General features: G+C 41.5%; 1 protein-coding gene across 5 annotated transcripts in view; it reads left to right on the plus strand.

Annotated features, from left to right (window-relative positions):
• The first annotated feature begins 5,805 nt into the window (after window positions 1-5,805).
• LARGE1 (LARGE xylosyl- and glucuronyltransferase 1) overlaps window positions 5,806-22,339 on the plus strand; it is a 277,729-nt gene continuing 261,195 nt past the window's right edge. For 4 of the 5 annotated variants that reach the window (XR_003990374.1, XR_003990375.1, XR_003990373.1 and 1 more), the window contains exons 1-2: window positions 6,374-6,514; window positions 8,449-8,535. The gene's annotated coding sequence lies outside the window, so the exon portion shown is untranslated. Of the gene's footprint in view, window positions 6,515-8,448; window positions 8,536-22,339 lie in introns of all 5 variants that reach the window. The other variant, XM_030477990.1, reaches the window with a different exon arrangement.

Genomic DNA, 22,339 nt, shown 5'->3' on the forward strand with positions numbered 1-22,339 from the left:
TATCATTTGTTGCTTTTAATTTTGTTTACATTTTATATTTACACTTACTCTTCAGTCCTGTACAGACTTTTTTTTTTTTTGGTCAGACTTACAAGAGCTTTAAAATAAAATCAGCATAAATGTGACAAATGCCAGACATGTTACTACTGACGCCCTGGCTGCCTAAGGAAGCAATCCAAGCATGCATATGGCACCCTCCAAACATGCCTAACCCACCTAGTTGGGGAGACGGGAGCTGAGAGATGATGCTGGCCATGAAGGATGTTACTCGGACTGCATGGAACTTGAGGGACAACTTAACATTGTTCACTTAATCATTATTAGACTTACCGTTGTTGGTTGTCTGAAGAGGCTATTTCACTGTGGGAATAACTCATTTGTCACATGTGTTCTTTGAGTTCATATAACTGGCAGTCATTCCTCCTTTCTGGCAGAAACGCTCTGGCAGTGATTGAATGAGCCTTCCTGCTCTCTTAAAGAAGACGCAATTCTTGAACTACTATAAGGCCAGTTTTCCTTCCAATTAGCATCCTGACTCTGGGGAGGCCTGTATTGGTAACACTTTCAGAAGCTAATGAAGCTATTCTGAAAACAATTCAGCCTTCCATGTATAAGACAGGTGCTTCTAATGGAAATGATAAGTCTTTTTTTTTGAAGAGGTAGAGTATCCTCTTTTTCACCAGAGCAATGAAAGGTGTCTTTAGATGAATTAAAATCAAAATGTGTAAAGATAAGAGCAGAGGAGTGATACATCCTGTGCTTTAATACTTCTAGAAAGGATAGCAGATATTAATTATACAGGTCTACAATTCATCTAAGGCTTTTCATAGTCTTATTTAGCATTCATACTGCAGGCAATAAACAGAGAAGTGTAACCAAAGAAACAGAGTAACAAGAGAGAGAGACTATATCCATTATTTGCTTGGGAGTGAGGAAGCAGTCAAATAGAAACAATTACTGAAAAAGAACTTCATGAAAGTGCGTGTGTATGTATATATGTGTATATATATTTTTTTCCACGAACACAGACTGGGACATAAATGATAGTTTAGATTGAATACCAGTGAAATCAGTGCAGTTGCTCCACTGAGCTCAACATACCTTGGTTTATTCTTAAGAGTACCTGGGTGAATTTCATCTTCATAGACAATGAAGTTTTTAGATTATTTAAAGTCTGTACAATGCTGCTTTCTTTCCCAGACGATTCTGTAAAGGGACTGATACATGTTAATACAGAACAGTTATGCTACTTTACATTATCCAGAATTTGACTGCAAGCAGCATAGTGTGAAGATGTGTTTGTAAAAGAAAAAAACAAAACAAATAAATAAATGAGCAAAAAACAAACCAGACAAAGAACAAACTTCAAACACAGCACTTGTTATTTTTTGTTTGGTTGTTTGCTGGGTTTTTTTTAGCATGCAGTTATGTATTACTAAGAGACCTGGAAACATTGGCATTGACTTTATGGAGCACAACATAATGTCTTTTTGGAGTTCTATATTAGCAAAAGAGTGATCAACTATTTCTCTAAGTAGGAACACAGGATTGACTTGACCAGGGTAGGTCCAAATTCAAAGAAGAACTACCAACATGAAATCAGATTAACTTCATAAAATTAAAATTGCACCATATTTGTTCTGCATATCATCACTAGTTTTATGGGTTTAAAACCACTATTCCTTAAAAAAACCCAAACAAACAAACAAACAAAAACCCCTGACTATTCTCTAAAAGACCGAGTCACAACAAATGGAAAGTAGTAATTGGCAGCAATGATAAAGAAATATCCACAGAAAGTTCTGTCTGAGATATAAAGTAAACAAACAGAAAAATACCCCTTTCCCTCAAGTTTTCTTTGATATAGGGCATAATAATATCTAAGACTCTAGTATGTATGTTTACCTTTTTGTGTGTAGAAGTACAACTGAACCCTGGGAGAAATCTGTATGAAAATCAAAGTAAGTTAATACAGAACAATGTTTACTGTCTGAAATCTATCTTGGCATAAAAAAGAAATAATTTCTGGTTTAGTAACTTTTTTTTTTCCCTAAGTTTCAGCTTTTCATGATATTTTGTAGTTTTTTTAAGGCACTTGGTTTACCAGTCTTTATTTTTTTACCAGTTCCTATAACCCCAAAGAATCTTGATCTTGTTCTGACTTTCTTGGGTTTTGTTGATTTCTCTTTTTTCTGTTAGATGCACAGAAAAATCTCCATTAAATTTTAATTTACTGCCCATTGTGGAAAGCCATGCACTGGAGACACCCATAGAATCACAGACTGGTTTGGGTTTAAGGGACCTTAAAGATCTAGTTCCAATCCCCTGCCACAGACAGGGACACTTTCCACAGACCAGGTTGCTCAAAGCTGCATCCAGCCTGGCCTTGAACACTGCCAGGGACGGGGCAGCCACAGTGTCTCTGGGCAACCTGTGCTAGTGCCTCACCACCCTCACAGGGAAGAATTTCTAGAATAGTCTAATCTAAATCTCCCCTCTGTCAGCTTAAAGCCATACCCCCTTATCCTGTATGTTGAGTGTGACACAGCAGCATCAGCCTAGGTATGGAGGAATGGGGATAGAACACCCTCCTGGTTTTCACAAATGTTTTAGCTTTTATTGCAGCTGGCACATTATGCGCTATTAGAGCAGTAAAGCACTTTTCAGTCACCTCCTGAACAAAGCAGTGTCTTTTTCCTCAAAAGACCTGGTAGTGGTTGAATTCAGCTAAAACAACGAAGCAACCTGAAGAATGTAAAAAGGATTTCACTGGTGCTAAATGGGAGATGAACTTCATGCACTTTTGTAAGTTTGAATACTTGTGGGCCTTACACCTTCCTTTCACATAAAATTGTTATATTGGAAATAATCTTGTTCTTTCATTAAACCCAGACAGTCCTGTAAGTGTTCGGGTCTTATAAACAGACTTAATCCTATTTTACTTACTGATGTTCTGGTGAAGGTATCACAAACCCATTTGAAGTCGTGTAGTTTTACACCTCTATCTCTTTTATTAGGGAAAAAAACGACCAAATGCTTGTGTGATAATTTTACATCGGTACAACTTGATCATATAACACTACCTCAAAATTGACATGTTCCTATTAAAAGATCTGGTTTACGTAATTTTTAAATAATAGGACTGTTAAAGCTTTGAGCTTTTCAACCTTATATAACTATCAATTTTTTAAAAGCTATATACTTGACATTACTATAGGTTTAGCTTTTTTTTTTTTTTTAAATGTAAGCAGACCTCTCACTCCAGAACCTGTGTAGCTTCTAGAGAAACCTTCCTTCTGGCTGAATGAAATCTGAAGTGCAAATATTTGCATCTAATTTCTTCTACTTGTCCTTGGCATAAGGATCCTTCTGCATTGCTTGTTTACTCTATGTCCAAAGCAATTGCCACTTCAAGATTTTCAAGGACAAAGACTGATGGAGCGATTTTATGATGAATATGAAAAGGTTACTCGCTTATAAACACAATTTCTGAAAACCTCTCTCCTCATAGGTAGTCCCTCCTCCTGCCCCTGCTAGTTTTTGTGACCTAGTGGTAATCATTCTCAGCTAGAGCCTCTGACAAATGCTGCTCTGGGTTTGGACAACTGTTGACCATTTTGTGAGTAGGTCCCCAACTTGACAGATGCAGAGCAATTGTTTCAGTGTGAAGACATTTTATTTCAGTGTGAAGTTCCATATTTGATAATCTTAATAATCAATGCTGACCTTAAAACCTAAGAATTTTTGTGGGTGCTGAACGTTCCCTGCTCCAGTAGCAGATAAGAACATGCAGAAATTGTTCAGTGTTTTGTAGGATCAGACTCTGACAATTTAAGTTTTTAAGACATAGCATGAGACTAAAATATGTGAAACTGCTGAGAACTCCAGTAACAGGCAGCAATCTGGTTTTATTAATAATAAACCTGTATACACAATCTTGTTTCCTCCTCCATACATCCTCAGCAATTCATTCATTGTGTCTGTTATCAAAGCAGTTACAATCCTTCAACAGTGCAAAAAAAACATTATTACATGAAGGCTGACCCTTTAGCTTCACTTAGGAGAATGGACAGAGTAAGTCACTTTGGTATGGCTCACTTCTGACTTTGATTTGCTCTTGAAAATAACTAGCACAATAGAAACCAATCTGTATGTTACAATAGCTTCTCCAGAAAATCATTCATATCAGAATTAAATTCTTTTTACATATACACAGAGGTTTTGTGTTATTGGTTTTTGTTTGTTTTTTTCCCAAAATGCTTTCCTACTTGTCATAACATGTCAAAATTTGCAGTTAGTAACACGTGAGATCACTGGCATGTTCAACTTAATGATTTACTTCAGTTCATCTGACACGACTCTTGACTAAAGCATCAAGAAGTGGGCGCTGCTGGCAGCAGAATACTACGCTTGATGGACCAATGCCTTTAATTAAGTCTGGCAAATACTATCTTGCCATGAGAACCTGTTCCAGAGTTCACAATATTTTGATACAGCATACTGCAAAACATAATTTCTGCCCACATTAAAGTGACTTTTGGATAAGTTATGGCATTTAAGCAGTTGATGTAACAAGAGAAATTAGCATCTATGGTATATTTTATAGAATGATATTTTCTCTTAAACTATTCCCTTATCCCTTCTGGAAGAAAAAACAACAAATTCTGATCAGTATCCCTATTATTCCGACTTCTGATTATTTACATTGCTACTCAAAGCACATGTATAATTTCCTTCCACTCTAAGAACGGATCAATGCCTTTTAAAATCAGACTGTATGCACATTTGCTCCGCTCCTCTCACATCTGTTCTCCTTGTGGTCCTCTCCAAATTTCAGGCACGCTTTTGCACCCATACACACTCAGTTTATCACATGGTCCTCTTAGCATGATAACAGATTGCAATGACCCATTTTACACCGCTAAGGAAGTGAAAGAAAAATCAGGAATAAAAATAAAAAAAAAAAAAAAAAAAAAGCCTTGTCCTGTGCCCACAGAAAACAAGCAATCAAATAGAAGGTGCACTTATTACTTCACTCTCGGCAGTTACCAGCACGCAGGAAAGCAACACAGGAACATGCTCCGCCGCGTGTGGTACTCAGTTCTGACGCGTTAACCAACGGTGCTATTAAGCCAGGTCTCCCACCACCAAGCGTTCACGTTTGAAGGCTGGGCACCGCTTCACCGCCCCGCCGGTGCCTGATGTGAGGGCCGGGGCCGCCCTCGCTCTCCCGCACTCACCACAGCGCGCTCCGCCGTCCGGCCGGGACGGTGCGCTCAGCTGCGGCGCCTAGGGCCACCGTTCGGCAGGCGGAGGCCGGCGGGCGCGGAGCCGGGTCTCCCCTCGCAGCCCCCTCCCGCGGGACACGCTCGCTGTCCCGAGCGCAGGTGTAGCTGCCCGGGGCGCCGCGCTGCGCGGGCGGGCGGGCCGCGGTGGCGGCTGCCGCTGGTTGGGCGCTCGGCGCCTGTCGCTGGGCGGCGTGTCAGCGGGCTGGCTCCGCCTCGGCCCCGCGCCTCCGCCCGCCCAGGCACAGACATGACACAGACACACAGTCGCTGCAGCTGCCGCTGAGCCCGGGGCAGAGCGGCGGCGGGCACCCCGCTCCCGGCACCCGCGGAACGGCAGCGGCGCCGCCCTCGCCTCGGCCGCCGGGCGCAATGCCCGGTGGCGGGCAGCCTCGGCACCGAGACCCGCAGGGGGCAGCTGGCACCGGGCGCCGGAGGGAGCCGGCGGGGGAAGGCTGGCAGCGGGGAAGGGCGGGAGGCAAGGGAGGGAGGAAGGAAGGAAGGAAGGGGAAGGGGCAGCCTGGCACTCAGACTCGGAGGCGGCCGCCGGGCACTGGCACGGAGCGAGCCCGGGCGGAGCGCGGCACCAGCGGCCGCTGAGACTGGGCCGGCAGCAGTAACAACGACCGCGGCGGTGCGGAGGGAGCCTCTCTGTGCTCTGCTCCACGGTTGCCGGTGACCTTCCCGGGGTTGCTCGCCGCCCCGCCAGGCCGGGGCAGGGCCTCCTCTCCCCGCGGAGAGCGTGCATCAGGCCTCGGGGAGAGGCCGGAGGCCGGGCCGGAAATCCCCCGTCGCCCCGGGTCCTTCTGGCCGCCGGCGGGGCCTGTTCGCCGCGCGGCTTTGCCGCCGGGGAGCGGGGCGGGAGAGGTGAGCGGGGACGGACGGACGGACGAGTCCGGGCTGCACCTCAGGACAGCGTGAAGCCGGGAGCGGGCGGAGAGCGAGAGAGCAGGGAGAAGGAGGCAGCCACCTCGGCAGCGCGTCCCTGGAAGAGTGCGACCCTCCCCGCCGCCCTCTCCTCCCGCCGTCAGCAGCTCCTCGTCCCGCGGAGAGTGGAGCCGCCGGTGCCGCCCCGGTTGGGACCCTCCGGCTGACACCTCGGAGCGCCGGGCTGCGGGGACGGAGCTGGAGCTGCTCGCCTGGAGCGAAAGAGGGGGAAGGACCGCTTGCCTGTGCGGAGAAGCGGGCGCTGAGCGCCCGTCCCGGCGGCCCGGAGCCACCCGGGGAAGGTAAGTGCCTCGCCGGGTCGCTGCTGCTTTGAGGGGCGGGGAGAGCGAAGAACAATCGGTGAGTGTGCTCCACTTCCAACAGCCCAGAGGAGGGGGCATCCAAGTCCGGTAGGGCTGAGGGGGTGGCTTTTTATCTCCTGGATTTTAATCCGCATCAGATCCGGAGTTGAGAGATGCTCCGGGCGGAGCACGCTTGTCGCTCCGCGGGCACAACAGGGCACACCTCCTTTCCCCAGCTGAGGGAGGTTTCCCCTGCCTGGCTCGCACTCCATTCCTCTCGTGAGTCTACTCGTTCACACCGCACCCGCGCCCCTTCCGTCCGGCCGGGTGCGTTCCCGTGCCGCGGGGCTGGCGGGGGGGACGGGGCCGCTGTCCCTCAAAGGAGCCCGGGACAGCCGGCGCCGATGGCTGCTGCCGTGGGGGTGGCCGGGTGTCACGCCGTGGGTGTGAAAGCCTCGCCCCGCGGCGTGCGGGCTCCGGGAGGCAGCTGTCTGAACGGGACCTGCCCGCCGGCCCGGGGCGAAGCCGGAGTTTCGCTGAGACAGTGAAACGGGGAGGGTGGTTTCCCCATCCCCCCTCCAGCCACCCCAGCAAGCCTTCAGCCCAGGAGGCTCTCCTTTGGAAGCTTCTGCTATCGCCTCCTATCCGAGACGGTGTCATTCAGATCATTAATCCCCGCTCACCGGGGGGGAAGGAAAGGAAAATAGCAACTTGCGGCCTCTGTGGAGGTGATGTGAAGTTTGACAGTGCCTTATGTAACACTTTGGAGAGATTCCTAGCTCTTCTGCTGTGCCCAGTTTTGTTTTTAGAAAGCAAGTGATTTCTCGTCTTTGTAGAGCATCAGACAAGCGATCTTTATTTGTGTTTTCACCTGAGTACAATGTCTTCTGCTTTATTCAACTTGGAACAGAGGTACTGTTAGACAGCAAATAAAGCCTACTTCTTTTCTCACATGCATTTTTTTAAACTGAAAATTAGCCCGTGGAGGCATCTGAACAGTTGTCATAAGGTCTTTACCTTTTTGTGTATGTATTGTAGTTGCTTTTTATAGCACTCCTAAAATTACTACAGGAAACATTTTCACAGCACTGATTGTCATTTTTATATATTCTGGAAGATACGATGCCAGGGTGGAAATTACAATAAATCAAATGTCTTTTAAACATTGTTAGCTTCTTTATAGTATTTTAGTGCTCTATAGAAGGAACAGAAGCCACCAGGCTAAACAAAGTACTATGTTAAAACCAGACCTGGCAAGTGCCAACAGGTCAGCGCATCTCATTTAATGAAATCTTCTGGATACAGATTAATTTTCTTTGTACAACTTTTATTTTTTTTAACTTCTTCAGAAATAGAAACAGCGGGAAATTAGATAAATGGATTGAAAGGTTGCCTGGTTTCCCTGCAGTTTCTCTAAGTGGTTATGTCTTCTACTGGAAAAAAAAAAAAAAGCCAGCTTCACACAAAAAGACAGGGTAGTGATTCACGACATATTCTTCAGACTCCTACTGCAAAGGTACACTAGGGGGACTAGTTTGGGTTGTGGTTTTTTTCCGCCCATTCAGTGGTGAAAATGCACAGGCTATTGTAAGAAGACCTATGAAATGAAGAGCTCCATGATGATAATTATAAGCCTAGAGGAAAAATTGCATGCGTAAACTCAGATGATGAGTTCAGGGTAGGGGGATCTTCTAAGAAAGTCATTCTGCTCCCTGCTGGATAGACAGACAGGTTATTAAAAGTTAGTTTACTTACAAGAACAGAACAAGTTAACAAACAAACCACTCCAAACATCCTCACTGTGTTTGCAGTTTTTGTTTGTTTGTTTTAAATGGAGAAATGGCCAAGGTGGAGCACTTATCCCTAGGCTTCTTGAAAACTGCAAATTGCTGATAAGCATTCCAAGTTTTAAATGTGAAATTCTTATTGCTTAGGTGTCCTGTGACGGCCCTTGATCAGCAAGCCTGCAAGTCATGTAGAAGCCGCAGTAACTGCAGAGTCTCTGATGGATAATTGGATTGGTAGGTTGGTTTTCCTTAATTTTTTTTCCTGTCTTTTAATTGCCTGCTGTGGTATCAGGTTGTTTTTCTCCATCTTATTGATATTTAATTGTCACAATTTTTTATTTATGTTGTGTGTTGCATCTTTCCTGTTCAAAGTACATACCCCTGTCTCAGTTGCTAGTAACGAAAACATAGCTTGGAGGTATTTGGATGACAGTATGTAGCAAGATATATTTATTTATGTGAAATATACATGACAACGTTTTTTCTTCTCTGTTTAGATGACATAAAAAGATTGTAAGTTTTCTCAGGTCTGGAGATACAAGTACTGTTTTTTCTTCGGAGGAGCACTGAAAATAGTATTACTAAGATGTTGAATTCGCAGGGCCAGTTATTCAATCTACAGGAATTCCAAAGTACAGTACTCGGAAAGCCAAAGTGCAGAGCAGTGGTGAATGACTGCATGTCTGTTGGCAAATTAAGATCTGTCAGAGGCTTGCTCTGAAATTCCAATGTGTAGGACTTAAAATTAGCCAAAGTAGTATTCCTGCTGAATGAGTTATTTTAGAAAACTGGTAAAACTAGGCATCTCCCATATGCACTTAAATCTTTGAAGTGTTCTTAAATATAATGATTTTGAAGGAACAATCCTCCAAACTATTACTTGTGTGACTGTTTATAGCTCTAATGTGTATTTTTTGTTTTTACGTGGAAGAAACTATCAGTTGTCAACAGACTCTTACTGGAATACTCTCCTCTTTCATCCTCTGTCTGATTTATATTTTGTATGTGTGCCTTTGGTAGAGCAATCTTAAAAACCCAAACACATGCATACGCAAAACCAGCAAAACCCAAGTCACTTTGCATGATGTTTACAAAGGCTAATAATGAGTAAAATTCACAACCTGACCAGAAAGGCTTTGCACTATATGTTAAACTTGATCTACATGCAAACTCCTATCAGTGTTCATGGGATTGCTTGTCTAGATCCAGAACAACTTTGATTTAAGACATTTCATCACCTGCATTAGAATAATTAAAAAAGTATGCATTTTAAGGGTATGAGATTTCTGGTGTATCTATTTTTCCTGTAACCTGTGTGTGCTGATGACGTTACGATAGACTTATGTGAGAGCAGGACATAATGACAAGTCCTATTGTATAGGACAAATACAAGTTTACAGTTGGTTATTCTTCATGAGTTTGTCTTAATTCTCTCCAGAGTTAGCTATATTGGTTATTTGCCTAATTCTGTGGCTGAAGAACTTTCTGAAAAAAAGTTTTGTGTAAGGAAACATACACTCAAGCACATGCATTATTTTTGCTCAATTAGTTGTCTGGGTTTGAATCATCTTTGTAGTAAATATTAGCTTTAAGAAACAATTACTGTTTATTACCCCACACTTGGCATAATTTAGGAGCTGGAGAGTCAGAACTACCATCAGGGAAGGTAGTTTTCCTTTTTTTGCTTTTTTCACTGGATCCCTAATTCTCCCCTTCCTTGTGGTACGCGCACCTGAAGATAAGGGTTAAGAAATGAGCTTTGTATCTTGTAGGGATTCATGACTCTCTGGTGTCATTTTGCTAAGTATTTGAAGGTCTGTCCTGTGTCTTGTCAAAGCTTGTTCAATGCATGGCTATAGAAGGGGAGTAGCAGATAACAAATTCTATTTTATATGGAAGTTGGTGGCTCAAAAATCGAGGAGAAAACTGATAGAAAGGATTATCCTGGCCTTGGCACTGGCTTTGAAGCAAAGCTGCCAAGGCTGGAATCCTTGTTTAAGAGCCATGTGTGTCAGAATTAGAAGCAAACTGTGTAGAATAGTTCCATTACCTGTTTCAATTTGCAGATCAGACCAGGTCTGATCTTACAATGCTTACAGCGACATCCACATCACTGTTCTTTCTGGGATATAGCTACTATTTCCCCAACAATGGAGTTAACTGGGTAGAAGCTGCACTTAAAATTGGCAAGAAGAACCCCACCAAAGTCTATCCAATGTATAGCAAAAAGCTAGATCTTATCACATAAGCCTAATGATGGAGGAAGCTGGAAATCTCAGACGGTGCAGGCAGAATGCAGTCTTCCTTGCTAACTTCCACATAAGAGAGGTATGCCTGAAAATAATAAATAAGATGGCTTTTTAAGGACAGACTTCCCTGTGCTTACGCCTCTGATCTCTTGACCAATGCTATGAAGAGAGAGAGTGGTTGTGGCATCTACTCTTCTCCCATGCCTTTTTGAGTACTGATGAGTCATTTCTGTTACTCCACATCCATACCGGTTTTCTGTCCTCAGGGAATAGTTGCACATGTTGACCCAGACCCTATGCATGTTGCCTGAGGGCAGCCAGTCAAGGTCACATCATTTAACAGTGCCTGGGTTTACTGTTTTCCCAAATATCTGTGAAAATGATAGAAATCATAACAATTTTTGATTGATTGTTTGGCAAAACTGGAAGTAGCCATGCTAACACCAGAATCATTGCTTTCTTAAAGCAGAAGGACAACACCTGTATCGGTTGAAACCTGCTCTTACACTCTGGCACTGGCACTTTTACAAGAAAACTTCTATTCAGAAAAAAAAAAAAAATCTTTTTAAGCACCCCCATGCTTCCTCCACCAGATATTTTCTGCTGCTTAAAAATTCAGGGAAGTTAAGTTGTTGCTTTCAGTTGCAACTTTCAATAGTTCCTCTAAAGTTTATCCCAGAATGCAATGTTTACATGCAAAATGCCATCATTTCAGTTGTATCATTAGTTTTTGGGTTTTATCTCCTGATAGGCATTTGACAGCTAAGACTTCGGACTAGGGGAAAACTGTGTTATTGAGCAATCTTCATTTAAATACAGAGAAGAAGAATGAAGGGTTTTGATTCGAGGGGGAAAAAGTGGAGAGAAAGAGCAGAAAAGTGGAAGAATTGTGGAATTTGATTTTTTTTTTTTTTTTTTTTTTTTTTTAATATGAAAGTCTGTTTTCCTACAATTTCTAAATGGACTTTTGTACCTGTTTAGGCTCTTGGGAGTTAATTTGTCTGTTTGGAGAAAAGAATGTTTCTCTTCCTGGAATATAAAGTGCTATTGAATGGTGAAATGGCAGGAGCAAGGAGAATTGTGAATTGTTGAAATTAGATGAAATTTCCAGCTGGTATTCAGGCTTCTCAATCCAGCTCCTTCTGGCGAGGTTTCACCTTCCTCTCTCTGATTCCCCAGCTGTGCCCCTGAACCTCAGTCGCCTTGGTGATTGTTTTCTATTCCATCTTCAGTTAATGCTACTGCTAATCAATACTGCCAATGGAATTTTATGTGCAGAAATTACTGGACTTCAATATATGAATCTGCTTAATTAATATTTTTCAGGATGAAGTTACGAGAAAGGTGTATGCCACTGGATAGAAATGAGAAATTAAAACCAATCATTCTAGCATTATTAAATCTCCAAATATATATTCTTTAGATCATGTTGTTCTTAAGAATATTAGCTTTCATTGTTTTCTAACAGAAGACAGTCATGGGCTTCTTGGTTTTTGTAGAACATGAACTGACATTAGCTAGGAGGCTCTGCAAGCAGCAGTTAAATTCTGTATTTCTGTAGTTTCATCTTTTTTCAATCCCAAGACTGATTCTAGAATGTGACTCAGATTTAAACACAGGGAGGTTATCGTTCATGTAAGACAAGTCTTCTAAGATAAAATATTGGTTGGCATGCCTGAGAATTCTTACATAAGACAAAGATGGTTCCTAGCCCTTTAAAAGGGTACAACTTTCTATATTTTTTGATTCTTCATTATGTACCATACAACTAGATGCTGTTTTATCAAAGTAGAGAATTGGAGCATTTAAGAATGAGGTCCTTGTAAAGGCGGATGTTTTCTATTGTTATTATTCAAATACTTTGTATGTCCTTGATTGTGATCTTCCAGATCTCTTTAACATCAACTACATTTATGAGAAATCTGTTCCTCTTTAGTGACTCTTCTAAGTTAGATGTCGGCAGGTTGATGATTTGCTCTGCATGGTGGCAGAGCTACGGGAAGAGGTGGAATGGCTAAGGAGCATAGGGGAATCTGAGGAGGAGATGGACTGGTGGACCTGTACTCCACCATCCCTGAGAGAAGCAAGCCAGCTGCCTGAAAGGAAAGAAATTAAGGGTCCTTTACCCTCTAGACTCCAGGCAGGTGCAGGAGACCTAGAAGATAGGGGAGGTTGGAAGCAGGTTACTCCTTGGCGTAGATGGTGTATTGCCCCCCAGCTTATGTCACCTTCCCAGGTACCCCTCTACAACAGATTTGAGGCTCTGATACTTGAGGATAAGGAAAACGAGGAAGATGAGGAAGTAGATAAGGGATCATCCAGGTTAGAAGAGTCGCCACAGAAGAGTTGGAGAATGCCTCATATCATGACCAACTCTACTGGGAAAAAAAGTAGAGTGGTTGTGATTGGTGACTCCACCCTAAGGGGAACAGAGGGCCCTGTATGTCGACCTGACCAAACTCATAGGGAAGTCTGCTGCCTCCCTGGGGCCACAGTAAGGGACATTACCAGAAAACTCTTGTCTGGTATGGCCCAGTGGCTACTGTCCTTTGCTAGTCTTCCAGGTGGGCAGTGAGGAAATCTCTTCAACAAGAAGCCTGAAGGGACTCAAGAAGGACTTCAGGGCCATAGCGCAACTGGTTCAGGGTTTGGGAGCCCAAATAGTCTTCTCATCCCTCCTGCCAGTCGCAAACAATGACAGTGGTAGCATCAGAAAAATCTTGCAGATTAATTCCTGGCTCCGGGGCTGGTGTCAACGTCGGAATTCTGTGGTTTTGACCATGGGTTGTTGTTCTACACGGCACCAGGCCTGTCGGTGGCAAATGGGGTACGCCTGTCCCAAAGGGGGAAAAGGATCCTAGCCCAGGAGCTAGCAGGGCTCATAGAGGGCTTTAAGCACTTAAAGGAGAAGAAAACAGGAGAATGCTTGAAGGAGTAAATAAGTATATCTTGGTCTTTAAAGGTTGCAGGTTAGTGTACTTTAAATACATGGAGTTTCATCTATGGCCAGGTGGTGCTATCAACCTGGAGAGGGAAACTTGCACAGGCCACTGCCATTTACCTGAAGTCACCATAAGTGAACATTAAGGAGACCACAGTTTCCACTGAATTACTGACACATGCTAACTGGGTTAAAAATGCAGCACTTTTATTTATGACATCATATCAGTTTTGACGAGTGATAAGCAGGGGCAGGCACAGCATCTGTCTGAATAGAAGGCTACTGCCATGTTGCTGGGCAAATTTTTAAGGGTGAAAGGGTGGAGGGAAATGAAGAGAGGGAAGCAGCACTGAGGTAAATCCATATTTTACAGGTGTCTGAAGGTGGTATAGTGTGATACAGAACAAATTTTTCCCATGTCCTTTTTGTCCTAAAGCTCTTTGGAATTTTCATAGGTGAGGTTCTTCCCTTTCTGGGAAGAAAAATACTGGATTATACATCAGTAACAAAGATTTCTGGGCCTGCAGTTAGTATCAGGAATTCCCCTAAAAAGTTAATTTTGGAGCATGGTTTATTTTCCATGGTTGGTTTTGTTCCTTTATGGAATACGAATGCTTGTATAAAACAGCAATATGAACACTGGTGTTCTGACACAGCAGTGCATTCAGAGAATCACAGATTGGTTGAGGCTGGAAGGGACCTCTCTCTTCAGGTCATCTCGTTCACCCGCCTTTGCCCAAGCAGGACCACCTCAAGCAGGTTGTGCAAGACTATGGCCAGATGGACTTTGAATATCTACAAAGAGGGAGAGTGCACAAACACTCTGAGCAACCTGCACCATTGCTCAGTTGCCCTCACAGTAAAAAAGTGTTTCCTGATGTTCAGAGGGAACCCCTGTGTTTCAGTTTGTGCCCATCATCTCTTTTCCTATCACTGAACACCACTGAGAAGGATCTGGCTCCATCTTCTTTATACCTTCCCTTCAAATACTTATTTTTGACATCTCTCACTAGTTCCAGCTTGAGGTGGGTTCTGGCTTTCCTGCATGCTCAGGCAGCGTCTCTGTATTTCTCCCAGGTTGCCTCTCCCTGCTTCTAGCTTTTTTATACTTTCTTTATATGTTTGAGTTTTGCCAGGATCTCCTTATTCATCCATGTAGACCTCCTGGAATTTTTGCCTGCTCATTGGGATGAAGGGTTCTTGAGCTTGGAGGAAGCGATCTTTGGGTATCAACTAGCTTTCTTGGACCCGTCTTCCCTTCAGGGCTTTATCCCATGGGACTCTTTCAGGCAGATCCCTGAAGAGACCAAAGTCTGTTATCCTGAAGTCCAGGGCTCTGATAGTTTTATTTCTTTTTTGGCCTGCTTCCTCCTCTGAGGATCCTGAACACCACCATAAATTGCAGTTTAAGGCTGCCTTTGACCTTCAGATCCCTAAGGAACCCTTCCTTCTTCATAAGTGTGAGATCCAGCACAGCATCTCTTATTGTTGGTGCCTCTGTCACTTGGGTGAGGAATTTGTCATCAGTGCTCTTCAGGAAAGCCCTAGATTGCTTATCCCTACCTGTGTTGTCCTTCCTGTAGATATCAGAGTGGTTTAAGCCCCTGGTGTGAGGACTGGGGCTTGTGAGCGCAAGATTGCTTCTAACTGTCTGTAGAGGGCCTCATCCACCTGTTCCTCCTGGTCAGGTGGCCTATAAGCAATTGCCTACTGCCATGTCACCCATACTGATCTGCTCTTTAATACTTACCCCTAACCTCATCATCCATGCCCAGGACAAAGCTCCTTGCATTCCAGCTGCTCTCTGACATTAAGGGGGATTCCACCACCTTGCTTTTCCAGCATGTCCTTCCTTAAAGACCCTGTATATCTCCACTGCAGCATTCTGGTCATGCAAGCCATCCCACCATGTCTCCATCATCTCAACAAGATCATAACCATGAAACTGCACAAAAATCTCTTAGTTCCTTTTGTTTATAATCTTTGTGTTTATTTGTGGGGAAAAAAACCCCAGCCTCCACAAATGATGGAAGCAATTCAGATAAAAGCACTGTTTTTGCTAGTGAAACTGTGACTACTGTGGCAGCTTCTGCTAGCCAAGTTACGTCAATCAACAGTCACTCTTCACACCATCAACCAACATAGCTGGGGTGTCAGAAATTCCCAAAGTGAGAAGCTATTCCTGCCCAAAAGAGCTTATAAAATGCAGAAGTAAGATTGTGCTGAAGTGTTTGAAAACTAATAGTTTGCACTTTCCTCTTTGAAATTTTTTTTAGATTGTACTTTTAATCTCAATAATTTGTCATTTGAGTAATACTGGCTTATTTATAGATGGTTTTGTTTGTTAAAATGACTTTGGAAAAAGTAAAATCTGTACTCCTGTGTTGCAGTCCACTAGAAGCAGCAACATGGGACAGTTCTGAAAAAAGATTCTCTTTAGTTCTGGGACACAACTGCTTTTGTCTGTCAGATTGCATTGTTTTTTTTAATTGATGTGGTATTTTAAGTACATTTTTATATTTGACTTGAAAGTGCTAAAATAAAATCTTACAATAGCATATAACACCAATTTTTTGGACTAACCAAACAGAAACCTTTACTAGGATAGTGACAGATCCCACTGCACCTGCCATGTGATAGTAATATATGAAGGTGAAATGCATCTAACATGTCAGGAGCTGAGTCATTCATCACAGATAGCAAGAAATCCAAGTTCCCTTGTGTTTTTGTGTCTTTACTGGTATTCACCATGCCTATCTAAGTTAGTGATACAGCTTTTTTTGATCACCAAGAACATGTCTTGTTTGGTCTGTTTTTAGTCAGGTACAGCTATCATTTTTAGGACCTAGTGTCTTTGATTAATCAGAACAAAATAGAACAAAATGGAATTTCTGGTGAAGTTTTACTGGATTGAGCATTGGTATTCCAGCGCGCCAGAGATAACATTCTTAAGAGTGAGAAACATTTTTCAGGAGCTGTTTCTAATGCCGACTTAAGTATTTCTAGTGAGAAATCACTCTAACTGTTCAGGTTGTCCCAGGTCTATTTTCAAATCCTCTCTGCTTTTAGAGAAGCAGATTGTTAGATGATACCTAATAATGTTTTCAGTTGGATATTCCTGTCAAATGTTTACCTGACAGCCAACTATCATGTTTTTTGTGTTTTTTTTGCCAACTGGAACTCTTATTTGAGTTGACTGGGGTAACTGAGTGCAAATTCCCACTAGTAACCAAGCCGGCTAAACGAGGCTGGACAATGGGAGGACATGAAACTTGCGCTCCTTGCTCTTAACTAGCTTCTATTCCTTTCTCTATCAAGTTCAAGCCTGTAATTTTTCAATGCCCTACTCGAAACCCCAGAAGGAATGTTTCTGCCAGGTTCACAGGGCTTCAAGCTGGGCCCTTAATGAGCTGAACATTAAATACTGAAGTGAAAAACTTTGCCGTTCTTGCTTTACTTTTACTATGAGCTGTTTCACAGAAATCAGCACTGCTAATAGTAGAGTGAGGTACTAAGCAATACAGGTGAAGATCTGTCAAAGTCCTGCTCTTTGAGATTGGGTCTCCGTCCATCAGCTACTAGTGTTTGCTGTGGTGGAATACTGGCAAGCATACAGTGATGCTTCTGAATAGCATGGACTTCTCTGTAGAGATCCCAGCATTGATTGGTGTTAGAAGTATTAGACACCCAAATGAACATGAATGGAGCAGATAATGTTTCATGATGAATCTTTGCAGAAGTCTTTCCTGTTAGCTGTGGCTAAAGGACTACAAAACACCCTAAAAAAAGAAAATGAATTTCAGCAGGGCGTGTAGTGGACAAATTTAAACAAATTACAGGTTTGTATCTAGCATCTTGACTGTGTTGGTATACGTGCCTTGGAAATGCAGTAATGGGAACTGCAAAGGAAAACCACTTTATTCCCAGTAACAATATAAAAGCTTTTTTTGTGGTGATATAGAAAAAAAATAAATAACAAAACCAGTCTTCATTAAAGAAAAGCAATAGGAATTTCAGTTGGAAAAATATTAGTGTTGAAAGTAAGCTATGTCTAGCAGGATCTCTCAACATACAATAATTCCTTTGCTGTTCTAATACTGCAGAACCTGTTTTGATGTGTCACTAAGATGGGAATGAAAACACAGTATACAAAACTAAAGTATCAGCCATCCATCCATTTTGGTACCAAATTTTGCATTCTCTTTTCTTGCTTCCTTTCACTGAAACAATGGTTCTTTTATATCTTGGCACGTTAGTATTTGCAAAGTGTTTTTGAAAGAAGAAATGCATCAGAAAGGTGCTAAGTATTCTTGCTTTCATTTAGAACTAATTTTCATTCAAGATGTTCTTGTCATGGCTTATACTTGGTGTGAAATCTGGAGGGGATGCTGCGATTTTAAGAATTTTGGGCTTACTTGTTTTGCTGGCAGAACACAAATATAGATATGTGAGGTTTTGCTCTAATTCTGTGGCTCAGGAGTAGCTTTTTGATGCAGATGAGGATTTGTATTCTAGAAGCTGCTTTGCTAAGGGCTGGCATAGAAGTGTATCAGAGATTACTTGTTATATCTAGATTGGGATGTGCTCAGTGCATTTAATTCATCTCTCTAAGCATTACTGAATGTCCAAAGTGCTATCATACTTGTAGGGTTTTTTCTTTCTTCTCTTTGCATATCTATAGCTAACAGACTGAAGTTTATGATTCTTAGATATTTATTTATTTTAAAACACTGAATATTCAAATAGAAGAGAGATTTTCTACCCAGGCTTGGCACAGTTAATGCAAAATTTCTTGCCATTGTTTGATTACAGGTGGGAGAAAGAAGTTCTGCAAGAACCTAATAAAAACACTGACATGTCTAACTGTCCCATGTTTATATACAATAAACCAAAAATAAGTGGATGCTCTGGATCTATTAGGAATAACTTCCTTTGAGGTGAAGACAAGTATGAAATGTTACATAGTCAAAATTCTCATCTTTAAGGTCATTAATTCTTATGAAGTTTTTTACAATAAATGGTGATCTGCAGACAATTTCTAAGGTTCTTTGTTCTTGACTGAGTGGCAAATGCAGATTCTTATGTTATTTTTCCATCTGCATGTGCGTCTGTAAAACATTCAGGAGTTCACAACCTGAAACCATTGATGTGAAATAAAATGTAAACTGATAAAGGTCTAATTTCTGTAAATACAACTTGGGAAATTGTATTAGGCATATTGCAGAGCCATTAAGGCTTGCTCCAACTGTATAGGAATGTAATGGCATGATGCCTGTTGCCTTGAATTTTGGAACAGGATTTGAATACATGATCCTAAAAAGTTCCAAGAACTGTTTTCTTTGGCTCTGCGTGGTATTCATTACCTCTAAAGTTTTTCCTTCAATAGTTGTCTTTATTCAAGTGCGTATGTACTTTCCATAAGAAGTGATGGCTTACTTCACAGGACAAATGGAAGACTTAGGCGGTATTATATATCTCTATGTGCCTTTTCAGTATTGTGGGAAATTTCATGTCGTAAGAAGCACATTTCCCCCTGTACAAATATGAAATTGCGTTGTGAATGAAATCTCTTAATTACTGCGCAGCTTTGCTAAGTTTTTCACTTGAGTCAGCAGCTGTCTTCCTGAAAAGTGCCATCATTTTGAAGCAGAAATTTAAGACTGAAGATTTTAATCCAATTTCATTCTTCCTCATCATTAAGAGAATAGTGGTGTAGCAGTCAGGAAGAAAAGCATTCTGCTTTTGCAAACAGTACTCAAATTCTTGTATTAGTAAATTAGAACAGCATGTTCATGTTTATCCTTCACCTCCTCACTGACTCTCTCACTTTTGGTTTTGCTTCTAGTTTTTGGACCCCACCTTTCACTTTGGAGCTTCATTTTTTTACTAACCAAGTTTTAATCCACATTTTGGATCGAGTGTGTGTATGTATCTCTGGGAAAAGGGTGTTGCCTTGGGACCAAAAGTTTGTAATTGCTGACTGCAAAAAACAAGCTGATGGTAAGCTAGGTTGTGGGGATTTTTTTTTTCTTAATTTATGTATGAAAGTATTCTTAGAAACTGAGAAGTGTGTGTGTATCTGGTGATGTCTGTAATTTCAACAGAGGTGAGGTGTCATGATGACCTGTTAAGATTTGTGGGCTACTTGGTGAAATCTTTTAATTTCGCCAAGGGTTTTTAATTTTCACTTAGCGTTGCACAGAACATCAATTTTATCTGAAGTCCAGGTTACAATCCTAATTTGCACTATATATAAATTGAGCAAATGTCCTTAACTGTAGTCTTCGAGGAGGACTGTGCCATGTTTACACACTGTAGTCTGTAATGAATGTTCTAAATATTGTCAGTGAAAACGGTGCTGTAATTTGGGAGTGATTACTCCCTTGTTGCATCACCAAATGTGTGGTGACTGCTGTTTGCTATATTTGCCCTGTTTCCTCTTGTGTTTCAACTATATTTCCCTGGTTTAACCACTTGTTTTCCCTAATTTTACCTTTGGATTGTGTGAGTACCTTGGGAGAGGCATAGTTTCTTCATTGCGCCACTGTTAGCACAGCAAAACCTTGGGTCTGTGGTGGTGCCTGGCAACCACAGTCCATAATGCCCAGTATAGTGCTCAATAATTAAAGCATTACACAGTTGGACAAGACTGGTAGGACTCATTAAAAACACGCTCTTATCCTAAGGTTATCGAGTGTACCTTCAAAGCATACCGTAGATTCTCTTTTAACAAGTGAGAGGGTTTTTCTCTTTGCCATTCGTAGCTACAGGGAGCTCTAGTCTTCAGATACCACTGGTAATAATAGCTAAAATATTAAAACAAACATGGAGGTACTAAAAGCAAAGAGGGAGGATGCAAAAACCATTCTGTAATCCTCTAGGATAATGGCCTTAAGCCACATGTACTTGGGATTTATGCACTCATTTTTATTATTTGTCCTTTTTGACTGAAAGCTTTGTCACAAGGAGATTTGATAATAGCCTGTTCGGTATGATTGTAGTCTCTTGTATTCCTGTAATAAAACAAATAATTTTGTACCATTTGTGGGTTTAGTTATTCTTGCTGTATGTGTTTCACCTCTGATTTCACCTTCAATAGCTTAGATGGAGCTAGATAAGGACTTTTTGCTCACTTAGTCCTGTCTCATGGTGATACTACATAGAAATGCCTTACATTTTTTTTTCATGTATTGGAACACTAGTAAGATACACACCTACTGTACCTGCATTGTATATATTGTGTAGTTGGCAAATGTGAATATAGGTTAGTAGAATTTGCAACTCTGTGTATTTTGACAAGCATTGCAACCACTAAAGGCCCATATTAAGATAAAAAATCTAAAGCAGAGAAAAAAAAATGGAAAACCAGAATTTATTTCTTTAACTTGCAAACTTTACTGCAGCCTCAGTTTTACAGTAGTAAACATTGCAGTGATAGAATCTATAAAGGATGGAAGTAAGTTTCAGATCTTAGACAGCTAGCTTATTCTAAGAGTCAGGCACTTGAGTAGCTGAAGAAAGCATATGGAAAAAAGGTAACATGCCGGAGTAGGGAACTAAGAGATTAAGCTATTGCTGATCGGTTTTGCTGTTTTTGAGGTGGAAAATCTATCTGAGATGAATTTTTCTGGAAAGGAATTTCTTCTGGAAAGAAACACAGCTTTTACCTTGCTTCTTCTGTGACTGCACGTCATCTCACTACATTAAAACGTTACCTTTGGTTTTTATCCATAACCTGGTAATGAAAAAAATTGCTCTAGAGCTAGTCTTTTATGTCCTGTAAACTGAGTTAGCTTCCCTGCTGTGGCTTCAATAATGCATCATTTCATAAGTTCAGAGGATTTAATGCGTTTCAGGTGAATTTGTGAGTTGCTGTTAGATGGTTAAAAGGAAAATAGCTGTAATGGATTGAATGCAAAGCTGCTTCCCCAGCTTCTTTCTCATCCCGCCCACTAACATGCAGAAGCATCTGCCTCTCATCTCCTCTTTGCCTGGTGCTATGTGTGAGTGCATTTTGACAAACATTTTATGAACAGAGATCTGAGATGAAATAACAGTGGTGAGAAACGCAAATAGTTCTGACTTAGTAGGTAACTACTTGTGCATAGAGGGTGATGCTATAGCAAATAAAGATATTTCTGTAGTAAAAGTTACCACAGCAAATGAACCTGTCTTCTCTAGCTCTGTTGAAATGCAGCATCTCTAAAGTTGTAACAGTTACTTAGAACTAAAAAACTAAAAAAAGCAGGGGCTTTTGGCCTATATTCTTCATAGAAGTTAGAAGATGCTTTTTCTTTTTGTAAGGTTTCGTGAATATATATTCTGTCTTTTGAGTTATCTGAATGCTGTGTAAAGGAGGAATTTTTTCAATTAGGACACTTTAAGATTATGATCATGTTGTGGCAACTCAAACGTCTTTATTTTTAAAATTTCATAGGTAGTATATTTGCAGATAGGAATTAAGACCGAAATATTTTCCATATGTGAAGGAAATACTGATGGTCTACAGAAATTCAGAGTAACTTAGGGTAGTTTTCCAAGTATGCATGATACATGTATTACTTCACTTACTGAAATGTGTGTACGTGGTGCTTCCAACATGGGAGGATAAAACGGGTTTGAACCACTACATTTTATTTTGGTGTGTGAGCTTGCTGCAGTGATTTTACCTGTTACTTACTCCACTGGTGTAAGGAGTTTTTTAGGTACTTTATGACTGGAAAGAATGAATTAGTGTGCTCTGAAAGCACCCCCAAATCTTTCATAAGTAACACTATAATTTATAGCATAGATGAAGCTTTAAATTATATTGCTAGCATCATGCAGTTGAAGGATTGTTCTCATTTGA

This window comes from Strigops habroptila, chromosome 3 (assembly GCF_004027225.2).
Source record: "Strigops habroptila isolate Jane chromosome 3, bStrHab1.2.pri, whole genome shotgun sequence".
Taxonomy (NCBI): domain Eukaryota; kingdom Metazoa; phylum Chordata; class Aves; order Psittaciformes; family Psittacidae; genus Strigops; species Strigops habroptila.